At 35.5% G+C, this 16,619-nt stretch overlaps 1 protein-coding gene across 6 annotated transcripts in view; it reads left to right on the forward strand.

Moving 5' to 3' along the window:
- The window catches only part of Synd (protein kinase C and casein kinase substrate in neurons protein Synd), a 54,129-nt gene that overhangs the window by 26,329 nt on the left and 11,181 nt on the right, over window positions 1-16,619 (forward strand). For 4 of the 6 annotated variants that reach the window (XM_046630380.2, XM_069136846.1, XM_046630381.2 and 1 more), the window contains exon 1: window positions 4,758-5,266. The exons of 1 other annotated variant lie outside the window; for it this stretch is intronic. The gene's annotated coding sequence lies outside the window, so the exon portion shown is untranslated. Of the gene's footprint in view, window positions 1-4,757; window positions 5,267-16,619 lie in introns of those variants that run through there. One more of the 6 variants, XM_069136844.1, reaches the window with a different exon arrangement.

Raw genomic sequence — 16,619 nt, forward strand, 5'->3', positions numbered from 1 at the left:
GATACTGTTCTGTAATTTTTCGTAATTTATCTCAACCCTAAATCCTCTCGCTAGGTTTGACCATTTTGACGTTTAAAGGGTACACATTTTCACTCAATTTTTGGTGTACATGTATTTGATCGTGGGATCAACTGTTTTCAAAAGATCTGTAAATCTAAGTAATCGATCAGCGTTGATGCTACTTTTTCATAAAAGTTTCAGCATCGTCAACGGAGGATTTTATGTCAATTGTCCGGTGATATCAAACTCACGAAAAAGTCAAATTCTAATCGGGTTCGGCTCACATAAAATGATCCGTAGACGATGCCGATATTTTTATTGTTTGTTGGAGACGATGCTCACTGATTTCCCACAGTGACAGATTTTTTTGCAACCAACCAATTGGTCGTGAGACGAAATGTATACTAAAACTCTAGTAAAAACTTGGGTATTTTTAATGGAAAACTTCGCAACTCTTGCGCGAGGGTTTAAGGTTGAGAGAAAGAGACAGAGATCTCTGCTCTGAGGGAGATTTTTATTTATTCATTTGAAACCAATCTGAGGAGCAGCTGAGTCAAAATTTGAAAATGTCCATGAGAAAAACCACCCCAGCATAATACATGCAATGAATGTAATGCCAGCTGCAGTACCGTGATTTTTTAATTTCTTTCTCGTTTCACAGAATATCGCGAAGTCGAGATCTAACTTTGACCCGATCGTTGCGCGCAGGTAGCAAAAAATTTGCAAAGACACTCTGCCGAAACCGGCTTTCTAAAAATATCATTTCTCCTTTCCTTTTTTCTTCAATTTTCCTGCGCATCTCCGATATATAATACGAAGTGAGTAAATAATCTGGAATCACAAGGACCGACTGACGACCCAGTTTTACAGGTCTACCGAATCCTTGACTCGTTTTACTCGAGGTGGTCGTAATTGTGGTTGGTTTCCTCGCGTCTGCAGCTGGCGTTGACATTTTGATTGGTATTTCGCCGCCGATATATGTCTGTCGGTTTTAGAAACAGCGGCTGCTCTTTTCTCTCTCTCTCTCTCTCTCTTACTATTTCCAAGCATCACGGTTCTGTAGGTTTTAGTAATTAATTTTCCGTGGTACGTACCTACGTATAAACTGCACGTGTAGGTATAAATGCAGGATCCTGCCGTGCAATCGAGTCATTCGAGTAGCCGTTTTTCCGTCCCTTTTCTTCCTCCCTCGTATATCTTCTCCTCTCCTCTCCTCTCCTTCCTCTTATTGTTAATCGAATTATGACCACTACTCTTCGCTCTTCACTATTATACGTATTATTACGTACGTATAGCCGTATACCTATACCGAGGAAAAGTCTTATAAATGCAGCTTAATTCCGCCGTTCGACGTTGAGCTGCGCAGCAGCCTACATTTATTCATTTATTTATTCATTTTTTTTATCTCTCGTTTTCCGCAGTGGAATATATTACCTACATACGTATGGAGGAATTATATATAAAAATCAGCGCGCATCAAACGACTAGAGTACATTGATATTATACATGTAGAATTACTAATCCCCTTGTTCAATTCTCTTAATATACTTTTCGTGTATAATATATACACACATTTGTCACATAAAAATACGGAAATTCATTTTCGATAAGCGATTTACGAACTTCGAATTGCTATAATTATATAAATTTAACAACGATCCGCAGTACTCGATTCTAGAAAAATAATATAAACAATTTGGAATTTGTAAATCGCTGATCGGAAATGAATTTCCGTTTTTTTTTTTCCCGCAAAAAAGCGGCGAATAATTGTGCCTGCATGTAATACGTATACATATACATTGGAACAGTTTCATTCGAAATTGTGCACATCTCGATTTGCACCGACCGCGGTGTTTCGAGTCAGCAGCAGCAGCGGCTAGAGACACGCCGTTAGAAAGTAGCTTAGTGGTCTGGGATCGTTCATATGGAAGTTGGATATCGGTGACGTAGCCAATTGGCCGCAGGTGTCGATTTATCATACAAAGTCGCAAATCGTACCAATTCGAATATCCGACATGCAACGCAGCACACGAATGTCCGATTTTTCACCGATTCCACATACCACGCAATTAATCCGTTTAATCGACGTCTGATTAATTTTTATACTTTTTACAATATATTTATATACATGCTCTGATGAAAGAAGGCGCTCGCGATCAGTTTTATTTTATAATTAATCGCGAAATTTCGACGCGAGCTGCTGTGCAAATTTTATCACGTTGTTAATCTTTTCGGTTCTCTCTTTTTTTTTTCTCTCTCTCTCACGAAACTCGATGGAAATTGTGGATAAAAAAAATTACAAGATTTTATATCGGGTATGTTAAATTAACGAATGAAATAATTTCTTTACGTGCGTGGGTGTTACATATCTATGTATATATAAATGTGTTATATAATTAAATAATATTATTAGCAAACTCCGCTATCTTGGCACGATGCACGCCTCTTGCTTCCATTAATCGTTCGAGTGCGTTAACCCTTTCTATGTTTTAATTGCGACCGACGCTAACAACGAACCAAGTAGATTCATGACTAGGCGACTAGCCTTCTTCGTCTACGTGGCGTAACGATTCTGTTACACCTTCGTAGTGTATATAAACATTACAGTTGAGTCACATGCCTCATAGCCAGGGTCAGGAATAAGCCTCGATTAATGTGGGTAGAAATTTTAATTTTTCTATTTTTTCTTACCATAAATTAAAAGAGAAATCGTTTTACGTATAACATTATTGTTACAGTAAATTGAGTAATTATCTTCTCCTGCCCTATGTTGTAGACAAATTTTTATATTGATCGTAAGATTTTTATCCAACATAATTCATTGCAAGAAATTATCATTTTTCTACCAGGAAAAATTGTGCGAACTAATTATCGATATATTTGATCAGGGTTGAGAAATCGTCGCGAATCTTTTCATTCGTTACCAGGCTTAAACACGCACGTGTTATAAACGTACCGTTAATACAATAAAACGATGGTCCAACTGTTTGCAACCGAATAGATAATTTCAAAACCTGCCTTAGGCGTGGCAAGGAAGGCAAAATATTTTTGCCACTCTACACTGTCGATTATCAATTCTGATTTTATTTTATACTTGTCTCGTACATTACGGTTGATTTTTATCAGTTATATTGTATGGATAACTTTATGTATGTATATATATATATATATGAAATTAATTGATGAAACGCCTGGTTAATGAAATTTGTCTCGATTCCTAGTATAAATACAGCTTCCATTATTTCTTTACGCGTGATAATTATACGCGGGCTGGTGTTTTATGTCGAAAGATTCGCTCGTTTCATGTTTTTCGTACGCGATAAAAATAAAACCGTTATCTCTCTATGTTTGAAGAGTGATTTGTGGACTGATGTTGCCCTTCAGAATACATGCTGTAAAGTTCCATTTGAAATATGATATATTCGCGCGTATTCTAGTTTGTACCAATTGGAGGATGGAATTCTTACTATTCCTTACGTTATAATTTTTCGATTCATGCTGTATTTCAAATTAATGATTCGATAAAAGTTTGTTGAATATATATTACGTACATGAAAATGAGATGAATTTTTTCACCGTCGCGTCGTATAATAATTGTGCGACTGATCACGTTACACTTATCTGAACTCTCAATAATGACATTCATGTATTTCGAATATTCTAACGAAACAAATTATTGTTACTCTTTCATATTGGTGACAACGTTTGTATACTACTTTTGAGTATACCTACACAAAAGTTAGATTTTCCTGTTAAAAAAAAATTTCACTCCCTGCCCACGAACCGGTCAGGAAATATATTCAAGCGACCAAGGGACAAGGGATAGAGAAAGGGAAAAGGAAGGTAGGCAGGTATACAGGTACAGGTAGAAAACCGAAAATCACAACGACGATCCAATAATTTCCCTAGAAAAATCCGGTAGAACCAGTTTCTCAAATGGGAATCCGAGGCCATGAGCCTAGAAGAGAAGAGAGGAGATGAGAAGAGATGAAACTGTGATCGGTACACGAATATGTGCGTATATATATGTACCTACATCGAGATATGAAAATCTGGCAAGTGTAAAACGTGATGTCGAAATGGAAAAAGAACGAGATAATTTTTTCACACTTCAATATGTTATACGAAAGAAGTCGATATCGAATCAAGGAGTCAAAAAGTAGAATGAACACAAAGTATAGATCGGTCACAGTGTGGAATTTTTAAAACTGTGATGATAATACTTACACCGAATTTGTAAACGTAGAATGAAGAAATCCAAAACACGGAATATTCGGAATATCTACATGTTTTTTTCGTATTCATTTATACATTTATTCTCACAATTATTTAAACCAGTTCCCAATACATATTCATACATCAAATTTTCTGTACAGTTCTCTAATTGTAAGTTTCTACATTCATTTCAACGATTTTATATTACCGCCTTCTACAGTTCAGTCCGAATTTAGAGATTTTTCCGTATCTCTACGTTTATTCAGGTGATTCGGATTATCAATTACATTTCAACTTTCTAAATTTGAAAATTCTACCGAATAAAATATTATCCCAATTTGGATGGAATGAAAGAAGAAAAAAAAAAAAAAAATCGACATTCCAAGCCCAATTTGAACTTTCCGGACGCTTTACGAAGTTCGAGTCACTTTCTTTCCGCACACAGTGTATGCACAAAGCTGTAACGCGCACTTATTTTACTACGTCACGATGCCTGCCAGCTTTACCCAGTTCGTGGCTAAGGAATCAGTCAGTCTGGTTTCTCCGTTCGCCCTGAGCGTTCGATCGTTCGTCGCTCTCCTCGCGTTTCCGTTCGTTTATACACCTGCGCGTATTCGTACGTTTTATACCTGTGTTTGTACGTATTCGAGGCACAACGATCGTGTGTGTGTGTGTGTGTGTGTGACGTAAAAATTAGCCTCAAGTCGCACGAATAACCACGTAACATCACCTTGGATGAGAGGTCAGTTTGTTTTTTCGACGGATACGCGATGATGAAAATTTGACCTCATATTACAGTGTGCGAATATTTAAGTCTCGCTAATTTAGTGGTGATAATCGAATCAAAAGTGATGCACGCTTGTACGGTTTTTTAATTTTTTTCTTTTCATTTTTGTGCGCTAACCGAGCTCAGGTGGGAGGAAAATTGGAACAGGAAGTGAATCGGAAGTGTATATGGTGCACCTCTAAACACTGGTTGCACAATTTAGCGGTAAAACTTTTGCCACGCATCTGTGACCGGATATATTCAGCACAGTTATGTACTTCCAAGGTAATTGGATTTTCTAACAATTGTTTACAAGCTGCGACTGTGGAGAATTGTAATACACGTTTGAAACATATTATAAACGTAAATGATTGTCGTTTAATTAGTTTGTCACGATTCGAATTTAAGACACAGACCCAAAATTTGTGGAAAGTTCATTTTCAGCGATTCTTTGAAAAAACACGCCGAGCGTATAATATGCGTAGGCAATTTGAAACTGAATAGTCGGATGGATTAGTTTATACTAAAAAAAAGCCTGATTTCCGATCCACGATTTCTTACCTTCTTTTTTAATCTTCACCTTCTACAACATACTTCCCAAAATTTCTTCAACTAGTATTTCTAATTTCCTTTCTCTGTAATTTTTCGTTGAAATTATTTATAGAAACGGTTGCAGTTAAACCACTGCGATGAGTGCGGAGTAATTCCGTTATACCGGTTTACGTACACGGCATGATGATGATGATGATGATGATGATGATGATGATAATAATAATAATTTAACGAATTAATTTATTCCCGTTTTTAAATTCCGTATAACACAACAATTACTTAAAAAACATTGGATCGTGAGTAAAAACCAAAAAAAAAGAGAGGAATGTTTGAAAAAAAATGATCAACGTTCTTAAAATTCAATCGAACATTCTTATCGTTAGTTTTCTTTTTTTTTTTCTCACATCTAGTAACGTAACTCGCACACTCGGCAGTGACGTCGAAAGCTCTATAACCGCACCAATTCCTACGGCTAGGCGTACATCCGTCTGCTTTTGAACGCATCCTGTGCAGGCTGCATCGGGGTTAGGATATATGCAGCTTTCTTATAATACGACCAGTCGAGCTACGACGCCGTCTTGTGCGCGAGTAAGTTACACACACACGCACGCAAACGGACGAATACCGCATTTACACGCCTCGGTGCTCTCGGATGGATTTTGTGTAGCTGCTACGGCCAAGTCCTAGGTACATACTTGTGTATACCTTATACATGTACGTACCTATAAATACTTTGCTCCGATAATATTCCAAGTGTATAATGACAATTCTTCGCGACAGTGCTCGTCGCAGCGAAGAAAAACGCGGAAATTTTATCCCTGATTTGCGATGTTGGAGCGTGGCGAGACCCATTACACAGATTATACAGATATACGAAAATGTTTATCCTCTTCCTCTTAATCTTTTATTTTATTTGTTTTTATCCGTTTCGGGAGAGAGAGAAACGATTCGTATTTTTTTTTTTTTTTTCTTACCTCGATTCCTTCCACAACGCTCTTATCCCCATACATATATATGTTGTACATAAATATAAATATATACGTGGCACGTGTCGCGCAATTTATAGGTACACGTTGAATTTCTGTTCCGGTTGTATTATGCGTTATTAATTTGAAAAAAATTGAAAAAAAAAAAAATACGTCTGACGTAATTATAATTATCATCGTAATTATAAGTAGGTAAGTCTTTACTTACCTTGAATAAATTACACCCATGCATGCGTGCGTTCACCGAGTCGGTTATAAGTGTATAATATTGTACTACTTCTGTACAAATATGAAAAGAATTTATGTTTTTTCTTCGTGACCCTGAGACGCTGTTAACGCTGGGTTTAGACAACTTCTACTCGGTATGTAATAACACCTTATACCTGGGTTGTACCTGCGTTGAGGAATTGATTTTTATACAGCCCCAGACTAGAGAATGTTTGCTCAGTAATATGCACCAAGCCTGTTTGCTCAACCTAAATCGGGTTGGAAAACTTTACATATGTGTTACAAACCACGAAACGACCCTGATGTATGTTATATTCACGTTAATGTTATGGCGGTTTTTTTTTTTTTTTTTTCAAAGACATTTTTCTCTTTCACATACGTTTTAGACAACTGATTAACATTCATTTTTCACGAAGCGTTGAAATTAGAGGAGTTCGCGATTTATAAAAGATGTAAGAACCCTCGAGCTGAGTAAGTTGTGGATATAAACTGCGACAGTGGACGAAACACTCGATGAGGGGCTAATTGAGATTATTAACATCACGGTGCTAGTCGGCCCCTCATAAGCCTTGAATAACCCAACGCTAACTTAATCAATATTCATCATCTATCAGCTCGTTCGTTGCAGGGCTATAAAGTAATACTCTTAAACTGTAAGAGGGGTACTTATTTTGCGACGTCTCGGTGCAACGAGTGTTCGTTTAATTTTTTTTTTAAATTTCTTCGACGATACCGAATTCATCCAAGTCTCAAAAAATATGTATAAACTTTACGCAAATCCGATTTGCCGTTGAAGAACTGTAAGACTTATATTCCCGTGTACAGTTGCTTTGATGTAACTGAATGTAACTTAATATTAAAATATTTTGTTTTATTTTTATACGACGGGAGCGCTTTTTCAAATTGAAATCACAGCTTTCGTATTAATGAATTCGTGCGGAATCGCTATGAAAATACAACCAATTAAGGCGAATCGTACGATGAATGGTAATTCGAAAATTCCAGTCTCGAATTATAATTGTTGCGTTGAGAAAGGTAAAAAATAAATAAAAAATATCTCGAATCGTATAATACATAATGTACGCTATTAGACAATAAAATGATTAAAAAAAAAAAAAAAAATTAAAGAATTTATGAAACTATTCAGCGTGTTGTGCAATTATTCGAAAGTCACGCATTGCAAAAGAATTAAAAAATTTTATTCCACAAGTACCGAATAATCCTCCGATGCTTACTGTACATGATTCTTTTTTCACCACTTCTTTGACCAGTCTACAAGACTTTCCATACTGCTCTCGGATCTCTCAAGCATGCGATAAAAACCTTGAATAAATACGATTTATGTACTACTATGTAAAGTGTATTAACTGCAGTGCAGAATCATAGATGAAGCGATGCAAAAGTCGTTGAAACGTTGAGAGATCGATGCACGGAAAGTTCGGAATTCACTAGCGACAGACCGGCTTTATTCTGGATTAAAAAAATTCTTTTTTTTTTTTTTTATCACTGTATTTTGAATTATACAAGAAATATTTTCCGATCTGATTTACGTATTCAAACAATTTTTCTCGCGTTTCTCGCACTTTTTATTTTCCACATCGCCATTCAAGTTCGCCCGAGGTATAATACTGTGCAGCCAAATTACTACGTGACCTGAAATGCAACGAGAACATTGTTGAGCCCCATTGTCATCGTTGTTCCGTCTTTTTCAAGCCTGAATGTACCGAGCAGACCGCTGAATTATTCACGCGTTGCTCTTGAAACGCGTTTTGGTCACTACCGTGTTCCCTGTGAAACTGCTGCGCAAAGCTAAACAGTATCGAGCCATTTATATCTCGTATTCTTGAAATTTACTCACTTTTTTTTTTACTCCTTCTCACTTTCCTTCATACCTGCAATTATCCCAGATCATGATTAATTGTTTGAACTACCAGTTTCAATCTTTCTATTCCTGAAATATATTCCCAATAATTAATCAGCTTTCTCCTGATTCTCGATTGGCATTTTATAGATATTATTAGTCGAACAGGCGGGCGTATATATATATTTTTATAAGAGCAATAAAGCGAGACGTGACAGGTAATTATTTTTCTCTTCTTCGTTGTGCACCGCACTGTGTATTATATTCCGAATGCACAGACATCGCGCATTCAGAAGTGACTTAATAAATATAAAAAGACGAAATTGTATAACTCGTTTGCCTGACTTTCTGCTCGGCGAATGTTTGTATTATAATAATGATAGAAAGGGAAGCCTTCCGCTTCTCTTTTTTTGCTCTTTAAATATTATTCTGCATGTATATTCTCGAAAATGTCACAGTTATATATGCCGGGTGATAATACGGTAGTGCAGGTTTACACGTACCTATATTTTACGTATTATGTATACGAGGCATTCCAATCCAAAGCTACCCACGTCTCACCATCACCATTGGCGATTTTATTTATTTTCAAATATGACGTAGAGTGTACAAAATAAATCATCTTTCACCGAGTTGTACATTTTTTGGACCACGGGTTTGATTTTTTACTGCTCCCAAAAACACAATAACCCAATTTTCGAACGAATAGCCTTAATCGATTGGTTTTAAATTTTTCTCATGAATTCCTCGTTGAAGAACGAAAATTTTATACCAAGATGGATGTAGGCAAACTTTTGGTTTAAAACTTACTGGCGAAAAAAGTAATAGAAAAGTGAGAGAAAAACGTATAAGGTATGAACTTGTATTTTTTCAATAGGTCGGTTTGATGTGGAATTTCTCATATATCTCATATAATACACATTTGTGTGCAACGAGAAAACCTCTCGAGAATATGACAATCTTTATTCAACCATTTTTCTCTCGGAACGGCATTCTCTTTTCTCTCAACTCTTTACTTCGATGCCAATATTAAATTACTTACAAAAAAAAAGAGGGATGTAATAATATGAGAAAATAAAAACAGTGTGTTGATCAAAAAACGTTTTCTTTATTACTTTTTACTGTATTCGCAAATTTGTAGCCAGAATTATTGTATAGTTGCCCAATATATTGAATTATTCGTGCGGCCAGCGGATATATTAAATTTTCTGCAAACTAAAAGTGGTGGAAGAATTTATTGGTTTGTTTTTCTCGAAGATTCGCATTTCTCTTTCTTTCATTGTGAAATAGAATTCGATCCAAAGGTTACATGTATAACATTATTATACATACATTATACGTGTGATATGTATACTGTATTTTTGCAAATAATTTCTGAAGAAAGTCTTTTCGATTTCCTTTTTTTTAGTTATTCACGCCTGTATACATGTAGTTATGTTATAAATACTTATATCGTCACTCCGTCATTCATTCCTAGCATCTTTCTGTTCGTTGTGAATTCAATACAATCCAATACCTTTCATATAATATTATCAGCGAAATTAAACTTTCTTTACTGTTTCTAATATTTATAACGAAATGTGTGTACGACAATTTCGCGCCTACCTAATTTTTTGAACGCAGAATGTGAAACGAAGCAAAACGTGAAGGTATAAATTACAATTTTTTATTATTTAGATAAATTTTTTTTCAACCGGGATGACAAGAGAAAGCAAATGGGAAGAAGAAGAATTAAATAAAATTGCCGTTGCAGCTTTTTTATATCTGCATTGTATAATATAGTATATAATGTGTGTATAAATATTATGATGAATCGCGTTCCAGACTGTTGAATAATTTCTAAACAACGTCAGATTTGTGTGATTGCATCTGCGATTCTGCCGGATTTTCGACGAGGCGGAAGCTAGCAGCAAGAATTAGCAGCCAAACGTTTTAATGTTCGTTAGAATAAGATGATGAAATCCGGAAATGAAAATTTTATGAAATACTTTGAAAACCTTCGGTACTTTTATAAAGTTATCAACATAAAACTGAACTGTATTTTTTTATTTCCAAAAAAAAAATTTCAAAACGTTTCTTTGCTCACTCTGGCTGCTAGGTTCAGTTTCATGGATTTTTGAGGGGGTTTGATATATTTTAATTAATTGAAAGAATTGACTGAGATGTAGTGGAACGTGAAACGGTTGTTAGAAATTAATTAAATCAATTTAATTCAGAACAGGTCGTTACTCGTTCAAGTGGGTCCGACAAAAAGTTAATAATCACGTGCCTGCAGCGCGTGGGCGCCGACTAAACGCGGAAATATAATAATACCCTCATACATATTTATAATCCCGAGAGATTTTTCTCTCAAGTATAATTATTAAATATTATATCAATAGAATATTTTCATAAGGGCAAGGAATAAATTTCGCTTGGATACTCGTAATGTAGAGGATGAAACAAACGAATATATATATATATATATATATATATATATATATATATATATATATATATATATATATATGTGTGTGTGTGTGTGGCTTGTGCGCAAATGTACAAATTTATACAATTAAATAATTCTTCTTCACATATATATATACGTTAAAGTTATTATTTTGTCGCTATTCGCAAAACGGCGAGACGTTGCTACGACATACACGTTATACTTATTCCCCTGCGAATTATTCAATTTGACGGCTATATATAGTGCAGAAGATTTACGGCGATACATATAATTAACGTAAATTAAGCCTACGTATAGCCTGCAGGCTGACTGGGGTAGCCCAGTTATTTAAATTTGAAAAATGAGAGTCGACTCACAGCGCTTCTAAGATATTTCGCAGACGTCGAGTTGCAGGATTTAACAATCTTGCTTTAGTCTGACGAAAATCAAGGCAGTACGATCAATCGACGGTAGTGTGAGAGATAATTTTTTATTTTAAATATTATCCCCCCCCCCCCTCAAATTGCAAATCTATTAAGATTCATTAATCGGTGACGAGGCTCTCTGGGTCATGGTAAATTCGTAAGTACTGTATACGGAAAATTTGAACTTGAGGTAAAAATACTCTGGAGATTTGCGTAGTAGTCAAAATATAACTCTATACTCATGCATGTTCAAGAATAGCGACACAGAGTTTTATTATACTTGGTGCGTCAAGGGAGCGACAGCCGCTGAAATCGAGGGTGGAAACGTGAAGAATTTATTTTTGTTCTCTTCCCTTTAACAGAATGCAGCTTATGTTAGTGTGGTGAAAAGTTTCATTTTCAATATAGGATTGAAAAGCTTTGGACAAAATTTTAACGATAAACACACGCGCGTTATATATTAGGGAGTTTCAGAAAAAATAATTTACGATATTTCACCGTGGAAGATCCTAAAATGTTTGGTTAGGTTGAAAGAAAGATTCTGTGAAAAGAGTAGCGTTTTCTACGTTATGCGAAAGATCGCGCTCAATTCATTTTTCACTTTTTTTTAAACATCTTTTTGAATTTGTGAAGAACCACTTTTTGTAGCACTTCAATTGTTACTTCTTTCCTGACATTTATATTCAATCCAAATATCACGATATATAACACAACGATATATCGTCAGAGAATATTATTCTTCTAAATTAAAAGTTCATATTAAATTATAACTGTTTTATGAGATTGAATTAATAATGAAAAAGTTGTCAGATACACTTCTCAAACGTCGAGTGGAGACTTGACACAACAAGTGAGGGTTTTATTTGTGGTGTAAATTGATATTATGATTGACGTAAGCAATAAAAAGAAAAACCATATTTACCATAGTCCATAAATTGTTTCAAAAATGCTTAAAAGTGTGAAAAATCAACTGATCGCGATTTTCCATATAACTTGGAACGCTCATCTTTTTCACAGAATCTTTGTTTTAACCTAAAAAAAACTTTTCAGGAGATGTTATGATAGAAAATCGCAAATTTTTTTTTCCCGAAACACCCTGTTATGTATATATACCTATATGTGTCTCATTTGCGATAAAATTAAAGAATCCGAGAACAATTGATACAAGTATTAATAACTACGAAACAGGATTACTCTGATCATTAAATTATTCTTTTGAAATGTCTTTTTTTTTTAATTTTTTTTTTTTTTTTGTTCAGAAAAGTATACACTAACCTAAATTTAATCACAATTTAAATACGATATCGCGTTCTTTGTTACAATTCGATATTCCTTAAGTATGAAAAAACAAAAAAAAAAAAAAAAAGTTTCGCCACATTCTGGTTTCACATTATGTAGTCTGCATTCACTTGCGTGTAAGGCGTGGTCTCATTACACGTACGCCGCGCCGAGATTTTATCTGCAACACATTCAATTTCAATCTCGCGGTACGTATAACAGCCTCGGCGCAAATTGACCGGAAGTTATTCCCCCCACGTTACCTGTAGATGGGTAACAGGCACTTGCTCTTGTTTCTTAGTTTTCACTCCGTTCTTATCCGATCGTAAATCGTAGGAGCAAGACCAAGGAAATGAAAGAGTAGAAGAAAATCGATCCTGAGATTAGATTAATCGATAATTCGCCGGGTTTTCAAGTTTTATGTTTTTTCATATAGCGACCGTTTACTTCGGGAAATTCTTATTGTTTTTATTGTCAAAGTTGAAACCCACCACTCGAGGCGTTTCTCGCCAACTTTACGTGACTGCACGCGGTTGGGAATTTGTACGCATATATATTATATGTTCGTATCTACCGAGTTAAAATTTATACCTTATAAATATTAAAATATATGCGAATGTTGCTGTATGGGTACACGTTAAAGTTAACGGCTGGATAAACTTCAGCCAAAAGTTTAAATCATTGTTTGAATGTTATTACTGCGGCAAAATGAAATTTAAGTCCCAGCAGGCAACTTTTCTTTTTTCTTTTTTATCTGCTTCTCGACACACGGCAATATTCTCAAGTGTATTTTTACTTTAGGTTATACACATATATACATGTATAGATGAAACTGTCCGCGTAAGATTTTCTCCCTCTACGGTTTTCGGCCAGCAAAATTTGTAGCTTTTACAACGATGTACTAAACTTAGTAAAACAAAGATCATTCGTACTATGTATTGTACAGGGTACTTAAATATTATAACCCTGTGATAAAAATGATCGAATCACTTTTCCTTGATTTCTTTTATTCGAAACAATGCTTCTGTTTTTCACGTACAACTACCGTATAATATTCATATCTATGATTTTCAAGATATTTCTCTGCAAATTTCTTCTTTTTTTTTTCGCTTTGTTTAACATTATTCATACTATTATTTATATAATGTTTGAATGGTTACGCGCGAGGGTTGAAAACGTATACATGTACATATATACATATATTTTCATTTACGTCATACTTGATATAAGATGCACCCTCCTCGTTGGCCTACTTTACTCCAGAAATTTCCGCAGAGCCATCATGCGTGAATATGTGCGAAGCCTGAAGAGGTCGTCGACGCAGGAAAGCTTCTTCAGCTTGTAGCTGACATTCTGCAAGCGTATAACTAAAGGGCCTTATGTCTGTTTACGTACGTATACCACCACCAGATAGATTCAAGTCGGACTTTGTTCGGTCGACCCTTTTCTTCGCGCTTACTAAGGAAAAAGCCAGCAGCCGCCAAGGGGTTTGAGAAAAACGAATTCTTCCCCTTTCGAGAGTATAGCTGAGAAAAGAGGCGCGCTATATATATGTATATATATGTATATATATATGTATACACACGTATAAGATGAAAGAAACGTTTGGACGTGAAAAAACCCATGAATTTTCGTCCTTTGTGTACGCAAATAATTATTCGTCGATTAAAATACTTCGCTTTTTTGCGAGAAATGTTAATAATATATACATATAAGACTTGGGACGTGGAATAATTGTTACGAAAATGAAGGGAGAATGCAGCAGGAACCAATCATCGAATTTCGAGGGACAAATTTACTCTCTGTAACGTTGAAGAGTGTTTGTCTTATTTTTTTTTATTAATAATTGCATTTTTTTTTCAATCTTCCATGTTTTAGTCGCTTTGTTTCAGATTTCAAATATTATCGATGCGAATTCGTTTTAGAAAGCATCGCGTTTATTTTTTTTGCATTCTGTACATAATATTGCAGCTATCAAAGAGTGATTATATGTAAATGGCAAAATGCTTCAGCACTTAACAATCAGATAAATTTACGCAGGCATTTGATACGGTTTTGAGGACTAATTCGTTAATTGATAAAGATGTTAAACCCTCGCGGATCAGCGATGCGTGTCTCGGTGATTATTTACATCGATCATTATCACTATTGTTATTAATTTTATTATTAGCACAGTATTTATACGGAAATTATTTTCGACGTCGATTGATACTCCTGAGCTGAGCGAGATGCGTAATTAGTTAAGCTTTAAAGAAGTCCTTATCGATTACACTCAATTTCTCGGTTGATTGTACGTTTTTTTTTAATACCTATACGTATAGAACGATATATAAATTAATTTTATTTTGAATAATCTTCTCCGGAATTATTTATATCATTCCAACTGCACTTTAACATCGCGTTGCAATACACGCAGTCCGTGTTACATACAATATTATTGTACATTGATCGTTCTAAATTTAGATCATGATTCAGTTTGTAATCGCGATGTAATATATTCATACCATGTTGACTTCAGTTGGTAGATTCTTCGCAATTTTTTCACGGAAAAAATAGTATCGGTAACATGTATGAAAAAAAAAAGTAAATGAAAAATTTATTTCAATAAAGATAATTTTTGTTTCAATTGTAAAAAGCCAAAGGAAAAGAAAAAAAAAAAATTGCATTTTGCGCCTTAACTGTACAACCTAATTAAAAAATTAACCTATCGTATTATTAACAATCCTACCTCCGTATCTCAATTCTCATTTGAGTAAAATTTTCATACGATAACAAACGAATTATATGCAAGGGAATAACAAATTTGACGTTTCACACACGTTACATAACGGGATCGTTATTTCTCTCTCTCTCTCTCTCTCTCTCTCTCTCTCTCTCTCTCTCTCTCTCTCTCCCTCCCTCCCTCCCTCCCTCCCTCCTTCCCTCCCTCCCTCCCTCCCTCCCTCCCTCCCTCCCTCCCTCCCTCCCCTCTCTCTCTCTCTCTCTCTCTCTCTCTCTCTCTCTCTCTCTCTCTCTCTCTCTCTCTCTCTCTCTCTCTCTCTCTCTCTCTCTCTCTCTCTCTCTCTCTCCGCCTGCAGATCCATTGTTGGGCTGTTGTAAAAGGGTGTAGAGTATCGGCCCGGGGCCATTGTTTCTGTTTCTCGCTTTTCCTCATTTCAAGTTCGGTTGTGCAGGCTGCAGGTACAATAGATGTAATGCAAAACAGCTGGCGGCCTAGATTACTCCTCCGGCAAATTGGGCCAGTGTGATTAACGGAGGAGATCATCGTCGTCGTTATCTATCTAAGCCTTCTCAACAACAGATCCTGATTATAAATCGAAAATACACTTGGTATTACACGCTGTGCCGTTGTTGGTTCCTATTATCAAGCCTTTCGCTAATTTCTATTTACGTATAATGTACGTGCGTCACCTTATAACGATTACACGTGCAGCACTTTGCCTTGTCAGAGTCACGCTAATTGAACAAACTGGATTTGTGGCTGTTTAATTTCATCCTTAGAAATTTTCAAACCAACGATATTTGTAGCCACATTTGATTTTCCTAGTAGAACTTCCAAGGATAACCGTTTTTTGTTCATTGCCTGCGTCTAATTTCTATGTATAACATTGATGTATATATTGCTGACACCCTGTAGGTGAGACAATTTTGAAATCAACTATCTATGACGCAGCGTTCTACATAGATCAGTCTTGAGGCTATTAATTAATTGCCGCACCGCGTAATTGGTTTATTAATCGGTTATTAAGACGCCAATAACAATTGTAACGAGCTATGAAGATAATGCGCGATAAAACACGATGAATTAAAAATTGTGTAGGATAAATTAGCGGCAGGTTGAGCCATCTTTTCAACGTAGTTACCCTTTTTTCAATGAAAA

The sequence above is a fragment of the Neodiprion pinetum genome, chromosome 6, assembly GCF_021155775.2.
Source record: "Neodiprion pinetum isolate iyNeoPine1 chromosome 6, iyNeoPine1.2, whole genome shotgun sequence".
Taxonomy (NCBI): Eukaryota; Metazoa; Arthropoda; class Insecta; order Hymenoptera; family Diprionidae; genus Neodiprion; species Neodiprion pinetum.